This window comes from Balaenoptera physalus, assembly GCF_965194825.1.
Source record: "Balaenoptera physalus genome assembly, chromosome: 7".
NCBI lineage: Eukaryota > Metazoa > Chordata > Mammalia > Artiodactyla > Balaenopteridae > Balaenoptera > Balaenoptera physalus.
The window spans coordinates 100700937-100724735 of record NC_138886.1 but is presented as its reverse complement, the minus strand read 5'-3'; the positions used below and the strand labels follow the sequence as shown (position 1 = coordinate 100724735).

At 39.2% G+C, this 23799-nt stretch overlaps 1 pseudogene across 1 annotated transcript in view; it reads left to right on the top strand.

Moving 5' to 3' along the window:
* LOC309665133 (receptor expression-enhancing protein 5-like) overlaps positions 1-23799 on the top strand; it is a 113216-nt pseudogene that overhangs the window by 56233 nt on the left and 33184 nt on the right. The window contains exon 3 of the transcript XR_014268453.1: positions 14288-14421. The product of XR_014268453.1 is annotated as a receptor expression-enhancing protein 5-like (transcript). The remainder of the gene's footprint in view (positions 1-14287; positions 14422-23799) is intronic.

The window sequence follows — 23799 nt, the reverse complement described above, 5'->3', positions numbered from 1 at the left end:
AAGTTCTGTAAGAAAATCTAGGAGAAAACCATCTTGACCTTGGGTTGGGCAAGAAGCAAAGAGATATGTAAGCAAAAGCATAATCCATAAAAGAAAAAATTGACAAATAGGAATTCATCAAATTTAAAATTTAAAATGCTTTTGTTTCACTAAAAGTAGTGTTTCCATATGATCCAGCAATCCCACTCCTGGGCATATATCCAGAGAAAACTATAGTGCACCCCTATGTTCATCCTAGCACTATTCACAATAGCCAAGACATGAAAACAACCTAAATGTCCATTGACAGATGAATGGATAAAGAAGATGTGAGATAGATAAATATATATATACATAGATAGATAGATAGATAGATAGATAGATAGATAGATAGATACACACACACAATGGAATATTAGCCATAAAAAAGAGTGAAATAATGCCATTTGCAGCAACATGGATGGCCCTAGAGATTATCATACTAAGTGAAGTAAGTCAGAAGGAGAAAGACAAATACCATGTGATATCTCTTATATGTGGAATCTAAAATATGACACAAATGAACTTATCTATGAGACAGAAACAGACTCACAGACATGAGAAGAGGCTTGTGGTTGCCATGGGGGAGAGGGGGTGGGGGAGGAATGGATTAGGAGTTTGGGATTAGCAGATGCAAACTATTATATATAATCTAGATAAACAACAAGGTCCTACTCTATAGCACTGGAAACTATATTCAATATCCTGTGATAAACCATAATGGAAAAGAATATGAAAAAGAATGCACATATACGTATAACTGAATCACTTTGCTGTACAGCAGAAATTACCACATCATAAACCAACTATACTTCAATAAAATTTTTTTAAAATTTGTGTTTCAAAAGGCACAATTAGGAAAATTAAGACAAACCACAGAATGGGAGAAAGAATTTGTAAATCACATGTCTGATAAAGGATTTGTATCCAGAATATATTGAAAACTTTTACAATTCAATAATATGAAACTAAATAACCCAACTAAAATATGAACAAAAGACTTGAATAGAAATTTTATGAAAGATGGCTTATTAGCACATGAAATGATGCTCAATATCCTTAGTCATTAGGAAAATGCATATTGAAATCACAGTGAGATATCATTTCACACTCCCTATAGTTGTAAGAAAAGATAGACAGCAACAAATGCTGTTGATGTAGAGAAACTGGAATCTTCATTATTATTCATCTTGAGAATGCAAAATATTTCCACTTTGGAAGACAGTTTGTCTCTTAAAAATTTAAATATAAACATACCATACGACGCAACAAACGTTCATAGCAACATTATTCATAATAGTTCTAAACTGAAAGTTATCCAAATATCCATCAACTGGTGAATGCATAAATAAAATGTCATATATAAATGTAATGGGACACTAATTAGCAATAAAAAGGAAAAAAAAACTGATAAGTGCAACATGAATGAACCTCAGAAAACATTACACTTAGTGGAAGAATCCTGACCTAAATTACTACATGTGGTATGATTCCACTTATATGAAATCTCCATTAAATTATAGGGACAGAAACAGATCAGTGGTTGTCTAGATCTGGCTGTGGGAGCAGGGATTAACTCAAACAAGCATGAGGTTTTGGGGTGGAGGTACTATAAAAATGCTCTAAAATTGGGTTGTGATTCTATAAACTTTCAAAATAATTATTAAATTGTACAGTTTTAATAGGTAAGTTTAATGGTTTAAATTCTACCTCAATTAAACTTAAATAAATATGAATGAATACACACACAAAAAGCAGGCCAAAGATTTGAACAGACACTTTACCAATAAACATATATAAATAGCAAATAAGAACATGGAAAGTTGCACAACACTTGTATTAGTTTGTATGGTTGGTGTAATAAACTACCACAAATTTAGTGGCCTGAAACAACACAAACATATTATATTACAGTTCCATAGATTCTCAGGTCCATCCTCATGGACCTCATTGGGCTAAAATCAAGCTGTTAGCAGAGCTGTATTTCTCTCTGGTGGCTTGAGGGAAGAATCTTCTCTCTTGCCTTTTCTAGCTTCTACAGTGTGTCCACATAACTTGATTTCTGGTCCTTTCTGTGGACAAAGCCAGCAATGCCATGATGACCCCTTCTCACATCAAATTACAGTTGACCCTTGAACAATGAAGGTTTGAAGTTCACAGGTCCATTTACATGTGGATTTTTTTCAATAGTAAATACTACAATACTACACCATCCAGATTTGGTTGAATCCTAGGATTTGGAACCACAGGTACAGAGGAACCTGTCTATCTGGAGGGCCAACTATAAATTATGCATGGATTTTCAATTGCATGGAGGGTCAGTGCCCCAAAGCCCCAAGTTGTTCAAGTGTCAGCTGCACTCTGACCTAGTCTTCTGCCTCCCTCTTCTACCTTTAAGGATACTTTTGATAACATTGGGCCCACCTAGACAATCCAGGATAATGTTCCTATTTTAAGGTCAGCTAATCTGTAATCTTAATTCCCCTATGCCATGTAAGATAACATAGTCACAGGTTCCGAGGATTAGGACGTGAACATCTTTGGGGGGCCTACAGCAACATTAGGTTTCTAACACAAATTAAAACCACATTGCTATACCCCAGTAACTACACACCTATTGTAATGGAAAATGAGGATGACTGACAAGGGTGTGGAGGGAAAAATGTTTGGTACTTTCTTAAAAATTCAGCTGTTTGTCTAGCTATTCCACTTCCAGCTACTTGTGCAAAATAAATGAAATCATACATCCATGCAAAAACTTACACACAAATGTTCATAGTAGCATTATTGATAATATCCAAACACTGAAAACAACCTGATGGCCTTGAACAGTTGAATGATCAACAAAATATGTTACATCTATGCAGTGGAATACTGTTCAGCCATACCAAGGAATGGAATACTTGTATCAGTGTTTCTCAACCTCAACACTATTGGCATTTTAGTCAAATAATGCTTTGTTGTGAGGGCTGTTCTGTGCATTGTAGGATGTTTATCAGCATGCCTGGCCTCTATGTGCTAGATTCCAGTAACAACTTCCTGCTTCTGACCCACAATTGCGGCAACCAGAAATGTTTCCAGACATTGCCAAATGTTCTCTGTGGGGCAAAATCACGCTTGTTTGGTAGTCACTGATATAAACTTTGTCCCAGTAGCCTTGCTCAAGTATGTAATTTGTCCCTAATTCAACTATCCTTTGCAGATACTGCTCGGAAAAATCAATCAATCAATCAAAGATTCTATAATCCAGTGGATTAAAAATAAAGGTATATACATTCAGAATTAATGAATAGCTCTTGTAAATGATTTTTAAAGATTTTTTTGTTTTTTATTTTAATTTTATTTATTTTTTTACTGGGGTATAGTTGATAAAGAGTTTTTTAAAATATGCCTCCTTTGATTAATTTTTGGAATGTCCTTGATAGGTTTCCAAAATATTCAATTTTATCACTGTACTTTAGGGAAAGCATTGCTTATATATTTTTAGAACCAATGTGTGTCTTTGCACTAGGTCTGTGAGTATTTGATGTGTAGTTCTAAGCAATTTAATCTTTTTAGAATTTTGTCATAACTCTAAACCTATCCATACAGTGTTTTATGGTTGTGCATTCATTAGTTACACAATGTTGCTTAGGCTTGCAATTCCTTGCGATGTTGTGTACCTGAAGTTATTACAAGCTGCCCATAGAAATCAATATTGTTGTTTCCAGTAAATGTGATTAAATCAGAACAAGAACTGGGGATGGAATGTGATATAGGATTTGTCTATATACTTGATTTCAAAACTCCACTGAAGAGACACGGCTTTTTTAATCGATCCTGTTGCTCTTTGTGAAGGACGCTACATATTTTCTAGAGGACGTTCCAAATAGGGCTCATAGACTGGGGAGGCAAGTGTGAGGATCTCCTGGGCATTGCAATCTCTAAACAGAGAGAAAAATACCTTTTTAAAATAAGGAAAAAAGTAATGAAACGTGGCAAGATAAGAAACTACTCTTGAAAGAGCCACTGCAACCTATAAAAGAAAAAGTAAATAGTTTTGTTATTGAAATAATTATGATAAGACCTTTTAAATTCTCATTATCTGAAGACTTCTTGATCTGAAAGATTTATATATATATTACATATATAATGTTAATAATTTACATTGCTTAAATTGTGACTTTCAGTCATAATATTAAAAAAAATAAAAAAGAAAAGACACCTAAAAACTATTATGTTTGGAGAAAGACCCTCTGGGAACCAGACAGGAAGACATGTTGCTTATGTATAGAGTGCAGAGAAAATTAACAGGTAAGAGAAAGATATCTCTTTTTCTCTCTCATATGTCAGAGGGGAATAAATAATCCATCCCCTTCAGGGTGAAGCCAAACAGTGTGGCTGATCATCATCTCTCATCATTTCTTAGGAAACGAAAAAATATTACCGGGGGACAATAAACCATAGCTAATATTTGAACAATTGATTTAAAAATTCTTAAATCTATTCCTCAACTCCATTTCATTTTTTTTTTAGCAACTTTATTGGAGTATAATTGCTTTACACATCTTCTTTATGCATTCATCTGTCGATGGACACTTAGGTTGTTTCCATGTCCTTGCTATTGTAAATAGAGCTGCAATGAACATTGTGGTACATGACTATTTTTGAATTATGGTTTTCTCAGGGTATATGCACAGTAGTGGGATTGCTGGGTCGTATGGTAGCTCTATTTTCAGGTTTTTAAGGAACCTCCATACTGATCTCCATAGTGGCTGTATCAATTTACATTCCCACCAACAGTGCAAGAGGGTTCCCTTTTCTCAACACCCTCTCCAGCATTTGTTTGTAGATTTTTTGATGATGGCCATTCTGACTGGTGTGAGGTGATATCTCATTGTAGTTTTGATTTGCATTTCTCTAATGATTAGTGATGTTGAGCATCCTTGCATGTGTTTGTTGGCAATCTGTATATCTTCTTTGGAGAAATGTCTATTTAGGTCTTCTGCCCATTTTTGGATTGGGTTGTTTGCTTTTTTTGATATTGAGCTGCATGAGTTGCTTGTTTGTTTTGGAGATTAATCCTTTGTCAGTTGCTTCATTTGCAAATATTTTCTCCCATTCTGAGGGTTGTCTTTTCGTCTTGTTTATGGTTTCCTTTGCTGTGCAAAAGCTTTTAAGTGTCATTAGGTCCCATCTGTTTATTTTGTTTTTATTTCCATTTCTCTAGGAGGTGGGTCAAAAAGGATCTTGCTGTGATTTATTTCATATAGTGTTCTGCCTGTGTTTTCCCTTAAGAGCTTTATAGTGTCTGGCCTTACATTTAGGTCTTTAATCCATTTTGAGTTTATTTTTGTGTGTGGTGTTAGGGAATGTTCTAATTTCATTCTTTTACATGTAGCTGTCCAGTTTTCCCAGCATCACTTATTGAAGAGGCTGTCTTTCTCCATTGTATATTCTTGCCTCCTTTATCAAAATTAAGGTAACCATGTGTGCGTGGGTTTATGTCGGGGCTTTCTATCCTGTTCCATTGATCTATATTTCTGCTTTTGTGTCAGTACCATACTGTGTTGATTACTGTAGCTTTGTAGTATAGTCCAAAATCTGGGAGCCTGATTCCTCCAGCTCCGTTCTTCTTAAGATTGCTTAGGCTATTCAGGGTCTTTTGTGTTTCCATACAAATTGTAAAATTTTTTGTTCTAGTTCTGTGAAAAATGCCATTGGTAGTTTGATAGGGATTGCATTGAATCTGTAGATTGCTTTGGGTAGTATTGTCCTTTTCCAAATGTTGGTTCTTCCAATCCAAGGACATGGTATATCTCTCCATCTGTTTGTATCTTCTATAATTTCCTTCATCAGTGTCTTATAGTTTTGTGCATACAGGTCTTTTGTCTCCTTAGGTAGGTTTATTCCTAGGTATTTTATTCTTTTTGTTGCAATGGTAAATGGGATTGTTTCCTTAATTTCTCTATCAGATTTTTCATCATTAGTGTATAGGAATGGAAGAGATTTCTGTGCATTAATTTTGTGTCCTGCTGCTTTACCAAATCCATTGATTAGCTCTAGTAGTTTTCTAGTAGCATCTTTAGGATTCTCTATGTATGGTATCATGACATCTGCAAAGAGTGACAGCTTTACTTCTTCTTTTCCAATTTGGATTCCTTTTATTTCTTTTTTTCTCTGATTGCTGTGGCTGAAACTTCCAAAACTGTGTTGAATGATAGTGGTGAGAGTGGACAACATTGTCTTGTTCCTGATCTTAGAGGAAATGGTTTCAGTTTTTCACCATTGAGAACGATGTTGGCTGTGGGTTTGTCATATGTGGCCTTTATTATGTTGAGGTAAGTTTCCTCTATGCCTACTTTCTGGAGGGTTTTTATCATACATGGGTGTTGAATTTTGTTGAAAGTTTTTTCTGCATCTATTGAGATGATCATATGGTTTTTCTCCTTCAGTTTGTTAATATGGTGTATCACATTGATTGATTTGTGTATATTGAAGAGTCCTTGCATTCCTGGGATAAACCCCACTTGATCATGGTGTATCATCCTTTTAATGTGCTGTTGGAATCTGTTTGCTGGTTTTTTGTTGAGGATTTTTGCATCTATGTTCATCAGTGATATTGGCCTGTAGTTTTTTTTCTTTGTGACATCTTTGTCTGGTTTTGGTATCCGGGTGATGGTGGCCTCATAGAATGAGTTTGGGAGTGTTCCTCCCTCTGCTATATTTTGAAAGAGTTTGAGAAGGATAGGTGTTTTTGCTCTTCTCTAAATGTTTGACAGAATTCGCCTGTGAAGCCATCTGCTTCTGGGCATTTGTTTGTTGGAAGATTTTAAAACACAGTCTCAATTTCAGTGCTTGTGATTGGTCTATATGTATTTTCTATTTCTTCCTGGTTCAGTCTTTGAAGGTTGTGCTTTTCTAAGAATTTGTCCATTTCTTCCAGGGTGTCCATTTTATTGGCATATAGTTGCTTGTAGTAATATCTCATGATCCTTTGTACTTTTGAAGTGTCAGTTGTTACTTCTCCTTCTTCATTTCTAATCCTGTTGATTTTAGTCTTCTCCCTTTTTTTCTTGATGAGTCTGACTAATTGTTTGTCAACTTTGTTTATCTTCTCAAAGAACCAGCTTTTAGTTTTACTGAGCTTTGCTATTGTTTCTTTCATTTCTTTTTCATTTATTTCTGATCTGATCTTTATGATTTCTTTCCTTCTGCTATCTTTGGGATTTTTTTATTCTTCTTCTCTAATTGTTTCAGGTGTAAGGTTAGGTTGTTTATTTGAGATGTTTCCTGTTTCTTGAGGTAGGATTTTATTGCTATAAACTTCCCTCTTAGAGCTGCTTTTGCTGTATCTCATGGGTTTTGGGTCGTCGTGTATTCATTGTCATCTGTTTCTAGGTATTTTTTGATTTCTTCTTTGATTTCTTCAGTGATCTCTTAGTTATTTAGTAGTGTATTGTTTAGCCTCCATGTGTTTGTATGTTTTACAGATTTTTTTCTTGTAATTGATATCTAGTCTCATAGCATTGCGGTCGGAAAAGACACTTGATATGATTTCAATTTTCTTAAATTTACTAAGGCTTAATTTGTGACCCAAGATATGATGTATCCTGGAGAATGTTCCATGAGCAGTTGAGAAGAAAGTGTATTCTGTTGTTTTCGGATGGAATGTCCTATAAATATCAATTAAGTCCATCTTGTTTAAGGTATCCTTTAAAGCTTGTGTTTCCTTATTTATTTTCATTTTGGACGATCTGTCTATTGGTGAAAGTGGGGTGTGAATGTCCTCTACTATGATTGTGTTACTGTCAATTTCCCCTTTTATGGCTGTTAGCATTTGCCTTATGTATTGAGGTGCTCCTATGTTGGGTGCATAAATATTTACAATTGTTATATCTTCTGCTTGGATTGATCCCTTGATCATTATGTAGTGTCCTTCTTTGTCTCTCGTAATACTCTTTATTTTAAAGTCTATTTTGTCTGATATGAGAATTGCTACTCCAGCTTTCTTTTGATTTCCATTTATGTGGAATATCTTTTTCCATCCCCTCACTTTCAGTCTGTATGTGCCCCTAGGTCTAAAGTGGGTTTCTTGTAGGCAGCGTATATACGGCTCTTGTTTTTGTATCCATTCAACCAGTCTGTGTCTTTTGGTTGGAGCATTTAACCCATTTACATTTAAGGTAATTATCGATATGTATGTTCCTATTGCTATTTTCTTATTGGCTTTGGGTTTGTTATTGTACATCTTTTCCTTCTCTTGTGTTTCCTGCCTAGAGAAGTTCCTTTAGCATTTGTTGTAAAGCTGGTTTGGTGGTGCTGAATTCTCTTAGCTTTTGCTTGTCTGTGAAGATTTTAATTTCTTTGTGGAATCTGAATGAGATCCTGCTGGGTAGAGTAATCTTGGTTGTAGGTTTTTTCCTTTCATCACTTTAAATATGTCCTACCACTCCCTTCTGGCTTGCAGAGTTTCTGCTGAAAGATCAGCTGTCAACCTTATGGGGATCCCCTTGTATGTTCTTTGTTGTTTTTCCTTTGCTGCCTTTAATGCTTTTTCTTTGTATTTAATTTTTGAAAGCCTGATTAATATGTGCCCTGGTGTGTTTCTCCTTGGATTTATCCTGTATGGGACTCTCTGCGCTTCCTGGACTTGGTTGACTATTTCCTTTCCCATATTAGGGAAGTTTTCAACTATAATCTCTTCAAATATTTTCTCAGTCCCTTTCTTTTTCTCTTCTTCTTCTGGTACCCCTATAATTCGAATGTTGGTACGTTTAATGTTGTCCCAGAGGTCTCTGAGACTGTCTTCAATTCTTTTCATTCTTTTTTCTTTATTCAGCTCTGTGCTAGTTATTTCCACTATTTTATCTTCCAGGTCACTTATCTGTTCTTCTGCCTCTGTTATTCTGTTATTGCTTCCTTCTAGAGAATTTTTAATGTCATTTATTGTGTTGTTCATCATTGTTTGTTTGCTCTTCAGTTCTTCTAGGTCCTTATTAAACGTTTCTTGTATATTCTCCATTCTATTTCCAAGATTTTGGAACATCTTTACTATCATTACTCTGAATTCTTTTTCAGGTAGACTGCTTATTTTCTCTTCATTTGTTTTCTCTGGTGCATTTTTACCTTGCTCCTTCATCTGCTGTGTGTTTCTCTCTCTTTTCATTTTGCTTAACTTACTGTGTTTGGGGTCTCCTTTTTGCAGGCTGCAGGTTCGTGGTTCTCATTGTTTTTGGTGTCTGCCCCCAGTGGGTAAGGTTTGTTCAGTGGGTTGTGTAGGCTTCCTGGTGGAGGGGCCTGGTGCCTGTGTTCTGGTGGATGAGGCTGGATCTTGTCTTTCTGGTGGGCAGGACCGCATCTGGTGGTGTGTTTTGGGGTGTCTCTGACCTTATTATGATTTTAAGCAGCCTCTCTGCTAATGGGTGGGGTTGTGTTCTTGTTTTGCTAGTTTTTTGACATAGGGTGTCCAGCACTGTAGCTTGCTGGTCGTTGAGTGGAGCTGGATCTTAGCATTGAGATGGAGATCTCTGGGAGAGCTTTTGCCATTTGATATTATGTGGAGCTGGGAGGTCTCTGGTGGACCTCTGTCCTGAACTCGGCTCTCCCACCTCAGAGGCACAGGCCTGACACCTGGCCTGAGCACCAAGACCCTGTCAGCCACACACCAGGTGTTCTTTAAGAACACTCTTAAGTAATATCCTGATTGTGTGTTGTACAACTTTACTTTCAAACTGAGAGTTGCAGTGGATGGGATTTTTGCCTTCCCCAGATGGTTGAAGTTTACGATTTTTGTTTTTGGAAACCCCACCAACTCCTTATTTCTATTATTATTTTTGCAAGAAATGTATAAAGAGAGTTGGAGTGGAGGTGAGATTTGTGGTCGGGAAAGCCCTGGATGCCCTCCTTCTCCGTCTTCCGCCTCTCTCTCTCTGATTAGTTCCTATCCAGCAGCCACATTTCATTCTTTAATCTGAACTACATGTCTATGTAAACTCTGCATAAACAGACCTGCCCTTTATGTTCTTGGAACTATGTAAAATAACAGTGTGACAACCTAAATTCTCCTAAGGATTCACAGAAGATTGAGATGTGAATTTTAGGAACCAATTTCTACCTTAGTTATAAAAGCCTGCCGAAATATTTTCTGTATGTTCCACATATAACACTAGATTTTGGCTAGAGGTGTTTCCTCTATTATCAATGTCACCATTATTCCTTTGTGAAAAATGAAGGTTTGAAATATACTAGAGGGCTCCCCCTATTCAAGAAAAATATGTCTTCAAGTTCTGCCTACATAAGAAAGTATGTGAGTGGTATACAGGATAGAAAGACCTGTTGGTAGGTGAAAAAAATATATACATAACTTATTCTTTGAAGATTGGGAAATGATTGTGAAAGTAACTTATGGGCAGAATAATTCATTTGTATGTTAACCAAAATTTTAGTAACAGAGACCTGATTGAAATGAAGAGTGCTTATTTGGGTTTATTAGGTCTGGGAGGCACAGATTCAAGAGACACTTGAATTTTTGTTCCACTGATTACAAAATGGGGGAGGCTTATGAAGGCAAAAACTGCAAGGCCACAATTAGTTACATGACTTTTTGGCCAAGAATTATATTCGGAGCTGGAAAGAAGTAAGGGTGCTCATTAAACAAGAATTGATTGGAATCCAAAGTAGTTGCATAGTTACAAGGGGGAATAACCTTGAGATACAAGGTTGCAGCTAGCAAATGCTGTTTTACAACAAGCTAGTGTCCTGGGTTCAGTTGAGTTCACAGAAAGTTCAAGTTCTCAGTGGTGTGAGGATGTGACGGAGACCAGATCCCCAATGGCCACCCGCCTCCATTTTGTAAGCTTGAACTCTGCTTACTCCATTATGATTTCAATCTGTCATCATGTATAATTTGTATTGATTGTTGGGAGGCCTAGAGTCAAACTTGCTGTCCACCAATAGATCTGTGCAGGGTTTTATGCCATGCAATTCTGTACTGAATGCCTCTGGCCTCACCTTACTCTGAGATCCAGCAGAGGAGCAACATATGGACATGATGCTGGTGTGTGAAGTAAGGGTCTGTTCTTTGATGGCTTCAATTTTCTTAATAAAGTAAGTAGCAAGGTTATTGATGGGGAAGGAGGTACTGGAGGCTGAGAAAAGAGGAGAAGATGTGGGATATTTGTGTAGGACACTGGGAGACTGAATGGACCAGAGAAGCACAGTGTGATTGCCAGGCAGTGTTGAGCTGCTCAAGGTGATCATGGCTGACATGAGACCTGTTGCAGGAATTGTGTGGGTTTTCTCCAGCCATGTTCAGTTTCCTGGATTCAGATGAAATAAAGGTGTATTATTGGATTTAATGAGTATGAGGGCTGTGGTGTCACCCAGCAAATGCAAAGTAGCAAGAAGAAAGCAAGGGCTTTGAAGGAATGCATTCAATGGGGTGGCTGTGTTTGGCAGGGGCTTCCTCCAGAGAACTCAAGGGGAGAGGACAGCACATGTGTGGGGGCAGTGAATAGTTGGTCCAATCAATGGAGTTGAGGTCCCATTGGGTCAAAAGGCTTGTGGAAATTGGAGGATTAGAGAGAATGACTTGGAAAAACAAAAAGTGTTGGTCAGAGAATGGGAGGCAGGAAGCTGGGATCCTGGAGGAGTTCCAGCTATGGATCTGGGCCAGCCCTTCACAGCCTTTCACGTGCATGTAAATCACCTGGGAATCGTATGAAAGTGCAGGTCTGAGTCCGTAGGTCTGGGGTGAAGTCCGAGATTTTGCATTTTTAAAGAAAGTTTTTATTTATTTATTTTTGGCCACACCACGCAGCTTGTGGGATCTTAGCTCCCCGACAAGGCATCGAATCTGCGCCCCCTGCATTGGAAGCACAGAATCTTACCACTGGACCGCCAGGGAGGTCCCAGATTTTGCATTTTTAACAAGCTCCCAGGTGGTATTGACACTGCTGACTTGGGAACTCCACTTGAAGTGGGGAGACCAGGTCTGGCTGTGGTTTGGGGACAGGTCATTGGAGGAGAGGATTCCCAGCACCCAAAAGGCCAGGGGTTGGGAGAACTTGTGCACGCATCGAAATTGCCAACATTAAGATGTGAGCAACTGTGAATTCAGAGCTCAAGTTCAGAAATGTGGCACAGTGGCCAGAGCTGGAGGCCACAGCAATGAGGGTCAGCAGGTGATTTAGTCTGATGATGTGAGATCGAAAGCTGGGAGCTTTAGGGAAGTGGGAGGGAACATGGTCTCAAAACAATGGAGAGAAGCAGGTGGAACATCATCCAACAACCAGGCTCAGGGTGCCAGGGCTCTGGCCAAAAAAGTTTCTCTTGGGAGTGGCCTGGGAGAGTTATTGCAGCAAGAAGGTGATGGGGGAAGAACATGAGTTTTTGCTGATGGATTCCAGAGAACATAGTGGGAAGGTTTAGGGTTTCTTTTTTTTTTTTTTTTTGATGTAGACCATTTTTAAAGTCTTTATTGAACTTGTTACAATATTGCTTCTGTTTTATGTTTTGGGTTTTTGGCCCGGGGACATGTGGGATCTTAGCTCCCTGACCAGGAATCGAACCCGCACCCTCTGCATTGGAAGGGGGAGTCTTAACCACTGGACCGCCAGGGAAGTCCCAGGTTTGGGGTTTCATGAGGGATGAGAAAAGGGAACAGATTTGCTGGTAGGAGTACAGAATGTGATGTGGGATGACCTGGGGGGCTCCAGAGCTTCTCGAGGTGACTGACAGAGAAAGGCAGGAGAGGAGTGCTGCCGGTTCCAGCAGAGGGAGGTGGTCTGTGAGTGTGGGAGTCGGGGGCGTTGAGAGTGGAGGTTGGTGTGAGGTTGAATTGGTCAGTGGAGCTGGGAAGGCCTGGGAGACCTAGTCCCAGAGCAGGGACTCTCCCTAGATCCCTTGCTGCTTTGATTTCCATTCTGGAGTGTGTGTGTGTGTGTGTATGTATGTGTGTTTGATTATTTACTCCTACTTCCTTAAAATATGTCTTGGTAAAGCAGTTCAAGCTATTTATTTGGCAAGGGAAACAACCCAAGGGTATGAATAACTAGAATTAATAGAATTAAATTCTCCTAATTCCTTTTAACAAGGAATATTATTGAGGGCTGTGAGGACCCAGCTTTCCGACTGCATTCACGGGGCACAGGTCAAGGGTGTGGATCGCTGCCTCTCAGCTGCCTTGTAGCTTGGGCTAAAATAGGTACAACTTATATCTGAAGTTGTGAAGTTCCAAGTCAAATTCAAGAAAGCATAAGACATTTTAAAATCACTTTGATATGACACATTCACAGTGGAAAATTTCTGAACATAATTGGCCCAAGAGTCACTACATCATTTAAAATTAGACCATAGTCATTCGCCAGGATGCACCAGACAATTGCCTTCACAGCAGCTTCACTGAAGCAGAAGCAGGGCTGGGTCTCAATTAGGAAAGCAAGATTGGCTGATAAGGCAAGGTTCCAGAAATGGTTGAGCTGGCTCTGCCCTTTCGAGAGCCGTCAAAGTTCTAGCAGGGCTTCAGCAAAGCTCTGCTCAGCACAGATGCAGTCAGGCCTCAGGATTTGTGAAAAGGACCTGAGGTGCATTATAGAAAAACAGAATAACGGAAACCACTTACACAGTCTGGCACTAGCTCAGTGCTTTCACAGAATTCCCCAATTCAGATTTCTCCACACTTTGGGGTTACAGTGTCAATGTGCTCCAGCAAAGACCACCAGAAACACACCTGTATGAACGAGCTGGGCTTATTACTTATTGGAGAGAGAGTGAAGCTCACCACTGTTTCCAGTGGTAGGAACAGTGTAGGGCCTACCTACACTGTAGGGCCTCTCAGTAAAAGGGGGTTAGATAGAAACTATTACAGGATTTGGGCTTTGGTTGGGTTTAGAGCTAAAGAAGCAGGGTTCACTCTAGAATGGGTGCTGTCAGAAAGAGGGACAACTCTGTGATTGGATATCTCAATACATCTGATCTTTAGAGAGAACCGACTAGAGTGAGGATAAAGGGGTGGTAATTGGTAAAGAAGCACATTCATTAGCCAGGAGAGAGGATGTTTGATGTTTTGTGGGTTGTTTCTATCTGTGTTTAGAAAAATTATGAAGTACCTTGTTTTATCTCACGTTGTTGTGGTCTCACAGTGACCTTGTCTGCTGTTGGTGCTTGTCAGTTTGTTTGTGTCCCACAGGAGAACACCTCGGCCCACGGACGATCGCCAGGCCAGCTCCTAACCACGCTGATGGCTGCTACTAAGTTCCTGAATGTCAAGGGCTCTTTTCTTTCTCAGGCAGCACTGCCTAAACCCCAGCAACAGGAGGAGGGAGGGCTGCACGCCAGGCTGGGGCTGTCTCATTTTGGAGAGAAACCCCGAGGAATTGGAGGATTCTCAATTTGAACCTGGCCTTCCGGGTGCTTATGAAGGTATGTTTATCAAGATAGGAGATTGTATTAGATTGGCCAGGATTATAACTTTTGAACGTTTTAGACCTTTAACACATGAACCTTTATTTTCACTCTTGCCTTGGGCCATACAGATGTTGGGGATATGTGGCAGGGTGGGTACAATGACACCTGAAGAGTCTGGGTCACTGAATATACAACCCACTCCCTTAACCAACTAGCTTTAACCCTTCTCTAGAAGGCAAGCTGGGGGAAAAGAGTTCACACTGTGAGAATAAACGCAGCAATGTGCAAAACCCAAGGAAGCTCCCTACCTTGGCAGTGGGCTTTCCATCTGGCATGTTGCCCAGCAGCAAGGGCCCAGGGTTGGGGGAAGGAGGGGCTCAAATCGCTCAAGGGCAGGGAGGAGCACCCACTGGCAAAATGAGCCTGGGGGGATGTGAGCCTGGTGGAGAACTGGAAAGCCAAGCCCCTGCTTAAGGATTCTGGAAAATGGGCTCCAGGTTGGTGGTGAGGGTCTTTCAGGTTTTTTTAGAAAAGCAAAAAATCTGTTATTGGCTAAACGATGATTCAGCCAATTTCTAAATGATGGTAGTTAGATGACTTAAAATATTAACATATAAGCAGTGCTGACAAAGTAAGCTCTATCTGAGGGCTGGACTTGCCCAGTTGGCAAGTATTTGGCATCTTGGAGAATAAAGACCCAGTTTGGAGAGTTCTGGGCAGTATGGTGAGATCACAGTCCCATCCTAATGCAGAACTGAAGAGAAACAGCATCTGAGCACCGAGCTATGGACAGCCAGATGGCTGCAGTGCCACCTTCTGTCTTGGGGCTCTTTCAGTGGGGTTGGACTAAAGGAGGGCTGAGCCTAGAGGTGGGGGCAGGAGACAGGGAAGGCTGCTGGGCTGTGGAAGTGAGGAGATGGGCAGCACTCGGGTGTTTGCAGCCTCCATGGCAAACCAAGGTCACCTAGAGACCTGGTCCTCCCAGCAACTCTTGGGTTCATCTTGTCTAGGCATATGTGTCGGACCACATCAGCATTGCTGCTTAAATCACATCAGAAAAAAGTCACTTAAATTATGTTAATTGTTCCCTTAGGAAAATATCCAATTTATTTGTAGGTGAGAAGACTCACTGTCAATTTTTTAGTGGCCCAATCTTTGCAACAGGTTTGAGAATCCCTCACTTTGTAAGTTTTGGTGGAAGGCCAAGCCAACCTCTGGCTCCAACCCCATAATCTCTGACTCACCTTCTGAAGCCCCTTCTCGCTTGTCCAGGGGCTGGAGTTCAGTGAGTCCTAGAGCAGGTGACCAGGAGCAGCAGAGAAATATATGTCAGGCAGCAGCAGGAGGGTTCTGAGCAGCAGTGGTGGATGGTGGTGCTGTAACAATGGGCGAGCTGCAGTGCCACACTGGACCCCTCTGTCCAGTGCCTTGGAGACTGGTCCTTGTGACCTCTGTTTCTTAAAACGATCACCCTTGACAAAAACCATTGTTTTAAATTATTTTCTACTCCATTATTGATTAAGATTTTTATCTTGAAGATCTGACTGCAGGTTTACATGGAAGTGGTTAGGTTAATGAACTTGGAATCCGTAGCCGGATTTGTTACTAATTTGTTCTTTTCTCTGTGTTGTTGTTGGATTCCTTTTACTCTCATCAGGACATCAGTGTTTTGGTCTAGCATCTCCTGGGAGGGAGTTCTATGTATCCAGTTAGATAGTTGTCCGAAGTTTGGTTCTATCTTCCTTATCTTTACTCCTCTCCCAAGGAGGTCCTTATTTCTGCTTCTGCCACCCACACACCTCCCTCCTTGCGCTGCACCCACTGTTTCCCTCTGAGAACAAGGCCTTCCACCTCTCCACCTGTTCAAACCTGCCCGGTCTTATTTCTTCAATAAATTCCTTTTGCTAATAGTTACTGGCAACATTGATCATACTCTATTCTGTAATGTTTATTGTATTTGTAACTCATACAATGTAAACGGAAGAAAGATTAACTAGTAAAACCTCTGGATTACTGTTTCTGGGGAGATACTTGATAATGTGTTATATGTAGAATTGGAGTTTCAATTTCAGCAATAATAAGTTCTTCCTACAAACAGAGGCATAAGAGAAATCACTCCTCCTTCTGCAGAGCTTAGAGGATTTGAATGGTGGTCAAAAGGAAGCAGCACCATAAAGACCAACAGCAAGAGCTTCATCCCAGCCATGAACACTGATGGTTTGATGATAAGGAGAAAGCATGCAAAGAAATCCACAGGTGGAGATCAACTGAGGCAGACCTCGTACCTAAAGCCTGTATTTTGAACAAATGCATAACCAAACAAGTGTGTTCTGTGGTTAGAATTCTTGCCATGAATGAGAAATGCCTGCTAGGTAGATGGTATCAGACCATTTGACTATTATGATGTGAAGGAAGTCCCACAATATGCCTTTCTGGATTAACATCTAAGGCTTCCAAGTTGAAACAGGGAATGGACAATTAGAATCTGGTCCATTCATATGATGGAATGTTATGCTATTTTCAAATATATCCTAGATCTATATTCATCAGCATGAACAGGTCTTTAAAAGATAATATTGGGGGGCTTCCCTGGTGGCACAGTGGTTGAGAATCTGCCTGCCAATGCAGGGAACACGGGTTTGAGTCCTGGTCTGGGAAGATCCCACATGCCGCGGAGCAGCTAGGCCCGTGAGCCACAACTACTGAGCCTGCGCGTCTGGAGCTTGTGCTCCGCAGCAAGAGAGGCCATGACAGTGAGAGGCCTGCGCACTGCGATGAAGAGTGGCCCCCACTTGCCGCAACTAGAGAAAGCCCTCGCACAGAAACGAAGACCCAACACAGCCATAAATAAGTAAATAAATAAATTTTAAAAATAGATAATATTGGGGGGAATAAAGTATGTTGCATAATATTTCACCAAATATGACTCTATTTTAAACCTAAAACAGAATTACAAACCAGTAATATAGATGGATATGTATACATAGAAATATATAAAAGTACATTTGCATCTCTAAAATGAAGGGATATAAAGAGGATTTTAACTTTGTTAGTGATATTTTATTTCTTTGATTAAAAAGTAGAAGCAAATATTACAAAATAATTTTTAATTTTTTTCCTTCTGGGTAAAAGTACATATTAATTTCTGCACTTTTATGAATAGTAATTTTCATGTAATAGTTCTTAAAATCCCATTTCATTTCTCAAAGTGATTTTTTTTTTTAGGTAATTAGACTTGAGCCTCTTGAGTGTTCAGCGTGGAACTCCAGCTAACGGAGCTCTGATCTTGAGACAAATGAAAATTAAGGCTTTATAGTAAAGTGAGATAGAAAGGCAGACCCCATCAGGACAGGGCCCCCTGGGACAGGGATTAATGAGCACATTTACCCCATGTCACTACAGGTTTCTAAGGACCTTAGCAATCCATGAGCAACCACTGCTAGGAATGAAAGAAAATTCCTTGGAGGTCAGAGATCTCATCCTCTGGTGAGAAGAGACATATTTTTAAAAAAACTAAAGCTTATTAGCAAAGAACAAAAAAAAGTTACTTAAGGTTTTTTAAAATGGTAAATTATAAGATTTATGTTGTGAATTAAGTACCACATTCCCCCTATCTCCCATGGGCAGTATTGTATAACATAAAACATAAAATAAAATAACCCCTTTTTATCTTACTAACAATCAGATTGATTTCCTGTGATCCTAATAACACTGTGAAATGGGTTTGCCTCTCCAAGTGTGCTGGGACCTGAAATGGAAGAGATAAGGGGAAGGTTGTTTCAAGCAGAGAGTCAGAATGAGGAAATGTAAGTGTGAAGGATAAGTAAATAGAGAGTGCTCCACAGTGCCTACTGGTGTCAGATTTTGTGGTGGTGGTGGTAGTGGTGGTGGGGAAGCTGGAAACTCTGCTAAGGAGTGCTGACTTCATGCCACAGCAAATCAAGTCGGGTGCAATTGTTCACTCCTATGTACACCCTGAGTCACTTCCATTTGTTTTTTTTTTTTTTTCTTTCCATCTGTTTTCTCTTCCTTTTGTACAGAAATTGCTCTAGCCAAGATGAATAATGGCCTCCCTGAAGCTTAATCCATTAGATAATTTTAAGTTGTGTTATGACCTCCAGGCAGCATTTGATAGCATTGGTCATTATCTTCTAGAAGACCTCTCTTCCTTTAAGTTTCCATGATTCCATATTGCACTGGTGTTACTGTGACCTCTATGATCACCTCATTGGGCATGTTTCTCAGGCTCCCCTTTTTGAGCTGCCCTTAAACGTTGATGCCCAATAATTCTTCCTATACATGCCTCATAGTATACCTAGGTTGTCATCTCTATTTCCATGGTGTTAATCATCATATATACTCTGATGTCTTCTAAGTGTCTGTCCTTAGACTAGAACTCCTTCCTGAGTCACAGTGCCCTGTAGACCATGTGCTGGTCAGGTCCATAAAACTCTAGGGCAGACAGTTGTGGCCTCACTCACCACCTCTCACAGCAGCCAAGTAGGAACCTTGTGTCTGGTAATCTCAGATACTTTGAACACATGGAGGGGGATCAGACAGAAGGAGCCCTTCTCTCTTGCTGCACATGGTGCCTGGGAGGAACACCAGGTCCTGAATTCCCTTGTTGAAAGGGAGCAGTTTGATCAGGTTTGGAAAGAAAAAGCACAATGCAGTAAGATGCCCTTTTTAGAATAACACATATAATGGAAAGTAATATTGAAGTTAAGCAGAGATAAAGATATACCAATTAAAAGAAAAGAAAATAGAGGGTATAATGTTAATATTTAATAATAAGAGATTTGCCTGAAGAACTAAGTGAGACATATAATTAGAAATGCATAATCAACCAAGAAGATACATCAAAACATGCATTAAACAATGGGGTGACCAAATACTGATTGCAAATAGGCCTTGACAAAAATAAAAATAATTATAGTCTGAAATGTTAGTACACACTCTTTTGGAAATGCACTTACTGAATAAAAGAAGACAGAGTGATGTCAGCATCATGTCAAAATGAGACTCTCACATTATCTTTTCCCTTCAATCTATATCCAGTAACTCAACAGGGACCCAACACACCAGGATGCTGGAGAATCCTACACATCTGTGCATCTAAAGGTGGGCAGACTGAAACATACAGAGGAGACAAAACTGGTGAAACAGCAGAGGTGATACCTGCAATCCTGGTCCTCTAGGCACGGCAGCTGGGCCTGAAGCCCCAGAGAACCTGGTAGCAGCAGGGTAGGTGATGCACATGACTCCAGCCACTCTGCTGCAGCTGCATTCATGGCCTCAAGTATCTGTGCAACAACAGCCGTGGGGCCTGATACCCCCTCCCTCCAGCTGCAGAGATGTCCAAGACTCTGGGCCCCTGTTCCCCTCCAAACCCCACAGCCACGGATTCTGAGGAACTGACAATTCGAGACACAGCAGAGGCACCCATGAGATGCTGGCTCCCCCCATCCCCTTCCCCTGTGGCAGGGGTCTTGCAACTCAGGAGACAGAAGAAGAGCCCACCATCCCCATACCCCAGGTGGCAACACCAGCAAAACCGGCAGCAGCAAGGCATGAACAATCCCAGAGGTACAAGCACTGATAAGAAGGGCATGAGGCAATACCTCTGACAGAGGCTGTGGAGGATAGAAAGTGCCTCCCAAATATAATCAGAGGCAGCTCAGGTAAGATAAAACAAAAACATGCCCTATAGTGCCCCTATTGGAAGACAAAAGAAGACCTCTAATTTCTAATCTGTTGAATCATTAGAATCATGTAGAAAGGTGTCCACTACTTCACATGAGCCAGAAGAGGAACAACTCATCAAGCACCATAAATAAACACAGTGACAATGTACCACAAAAAGAAAATGACCATTCTCCAGAAACCAAGATTAAAGTCACAGAATATTGCAATCTAACTTATAGAGAATTCAAAAGAGCTGCCACCAAGAAACTCAGTGAGCTACAAGAAAACTCAGAAAAGCATTTGAAATGAATTCAGTAATAAAATTAATGAACAGAAGGAATACTTTACCAAAGAGATTGAAATGCTAAAAAAGAAACAAACATAAATTCTGGAGCTGAAGAACTCAATAAATAAGATGAAGAATACATAGGAAAGCATTGGAAATAGAGCAGACCATATAGAAGAGAGAATTAGCAAGTTTGAAGAAATGATACAAGTAGAAGAGGAGAGAGAATCAAGATATTAAAAAAATATGTAAATTCTATGAGAGCCATCAGACTCTTTTAGGAAGGGCAACATTAGAGTAATGGGCATCCCAGAAGCAGAAGAGAGGGAGAAGAGAGCAGAGAGTTTATTTAAAGAAATAATAGCTGAGAACTTCCCAAACATGGGGAAGGAATTGGGTATACAAATCCATGAAGTTAACAGAACACCTAATTATCTCAACACAAAAAGACCTTCTCCAAGACATATTGTATTAAAGCTGTCAAAATCAATAGCAAAGAAAGAATTTTAAAGGCAGCCAGGGGGAAAATGATGGTAACCTACAAAGGAAGCCCTGTTGGGCTATCAGCAGATTTCTCAGCAGAAACTCTACAGGCCAGGGGTAAGTAGAATTACATTCTCAAAATACTGAAAGATAAAAACTGTCAGACAAGAATACTCTACCCTGCAAAGTTATTATTCAGATATGAAGGAGAAATAAAGATCTTCCCAGACAAAAACAAAAGCTGAGGGAGTTCATCAACACTAGACCTGCCTTACAAGAAATGTTGAAAGGAACTCTTCTCTCAGAAACAAAAAGGCAAAAGTACACAAAACTTTGAGTGAGGTGATAACTAGACAGACAGAATTAGAAAGTTGCAACTCTATATCAGAATAGGTTTTTAAACACTTTATTACAGCACAAAGATTAGAGGGAAAAAAGCAGGAAAAAAAATAACTATTCCTACTTCAATTTGGTAACAAACTCACAACATAAAAAGGGATAATTTGAGACAACAAAAACATAAAAGGGGAAGAGGAAAAGGATAGAACCCACGTAGGTAAATGAAGATATGATGCTCTCACACACAAAGGACTATTTTATCTATGAGACATTTTATAAAAACCTCATGGTAACCACAAAACACGAATCTAGAGCAGAGACATGAAACATGAAAAAAGGAAACTGAGGAAAACATAGAAAACCACCAAATCAAACTGGCAGACAGAAACACAAGGAAAAGGAAACAGTGGAGATATAGAGCAACCAGAAAACAAAAGATAAAATGTCAGTACTAAGTCCTCAACTATCAATAATAACCCTACTTTTAAATGGGTTGAATTCACCAATCAAAAGACACAGAGTACCTGGATGGATTAAAAAACAATATCCAACTATATGCTGCATCCTGGACACTCATCTCAGCTCTATAGACAAACAGGTTCAAAGTAAAGGGAAGGAAGATGATACTCCAAGCAAGTATTAGCCAGAAGGAAGTAGGTGTAGCCATACTCATATCAGACAAAATAGACTTCAAGCCAAAAAAATGTAACAAGAGACAAAAATGGACAGTATATAGTAGTAAAGGGGCCAACTCATCAAGAAGATATAACAATGATTAATATAGATGCACTTAACATAGGAGCATCAAAATGTATAAAGCAATTATTAACAGACCTAAGGGGAGAAATTGATCACAACACAATAATAGTAGGGAATTTTAACATTCCCCTTATACTTCAACATGATAAAGGACCTATATGACAGATCCACAGCTAACATAACACATAATGGTGAAAATTTGAAAGCTATCCCTCTAAAATCAAGAACAAGACAAGGATGCCAACTTTTGCCAGGCTTATTCAACATAGTATTGGAAGTCCAAGGCAGAGCAGCTAGTCAAGAAAAAGAAATAAAAGGTATCCAAACTAGAAGTGAAGACGTAAAACAGTTACTATTTGTGGATGACATGATTTTATACATAGAGAACCCTAAAATCTCCACCAAAAATTTTTGGAAATAATAAACACAGTTAAGTCACAGGGTACAAAATCAACATACAAAAATCTGTTGTGTTACTATACGCTAGCAATCAGCTAGCAGAAAGAGAAATTAAGAAAAGAATCCCATTTAAAATTGCATCAAAAAGAATAAAATACCTAGGAATAAGTTTAACCAAGGAGGTGAACGACTGAAAACTATAAGATGTTGTTGAAAGAAATTGAACTAAGCACAAATGAATGGAGAGATATTCTGTGATGTTGGACTGGAAGAATTAACATTATTAAAATGTCCATATTATCTAAAGCAATCTACAGATTCAATGTAATCCCTGTCAAAATCCCAAGGACCTTTTTCATAGAAATAAAACCAAAAATTCTAAAATCTACATGGATCCACAAAAGATCCTGAGTAGCCAAGGCAATCTTAATAAAAAAGAACAAAGCTGGAGGTATCATATTCCCTGATTTCAAACTATTAAATAGCTATAGTAATCAAAAGAGCATGGTATTAGCAAAAAACAAGCAAACAACAAAACAAAACAAAACAAACAAAAACAACAAAAACACCCCACCAAATACATAGCTAAAAGGAACAGAATTGAGAGCCTAGAAATAAATCCACACGTATATGGACAATTAATTTCTGACAAAGAAGGAAAGAACACATAATGGAGAAAGGATAGTCTTTTCAATAAATGGTGTTGGGAAAATTGGATAGTGACACGCAAAAAGGAAAAAAGGAAAAAGAAACTAGGCCACTATCTCACACCATACATAAAAATCAACTCAAAATGGATTAAAGACTTGATTGTGAGGCCTGAAACCATAAAACTTCTAAAGGAAAATGTAGGCAGTATGTACTTTGACATTGGTCTTAGCAATATTTTTCTGGCTATCACTCCTGAGGCAAGGGAAACAAAAGCAAAAATAAACAAATTGGACTACATCAAACTAAAAGGCTCTGTACAGCAAAGGAAACCATCAACAAAATGAAAAAACAACCTACCAAATGGGAGAAGATATTTGCAAATCACAAGGGGTTAATATCCAAATATATAAAGAACTTATATGAACAATATCAAATTAAAACAAACAACCTGATTAAAAAATGGGCAGAGGATCTGAATAGACATATTTCCAAAGAGTACATACAGATGACCAGCAGGCACATGAAAAGATGCTCAATGTCACAAATCATTAGGGAAAAGCAAGTCAAATCCGCAATGAAATATCACCTCACACCTGTCAGATGGCTATTATCAAAAAGTCAAAAAATGACAAGTGTTGGCAAGGATATGGAGAAAAGGAAACCCTCATACACTGTTGGTGGGAATGTAAGTTGGTCTATGGGAAACAGTGTGGAGATTCCTCAAAAAATTAAGAATAGAACTACCATATGATCCAGCTCTCCCATTTCTGGGTATTTATCCAAAGGATATA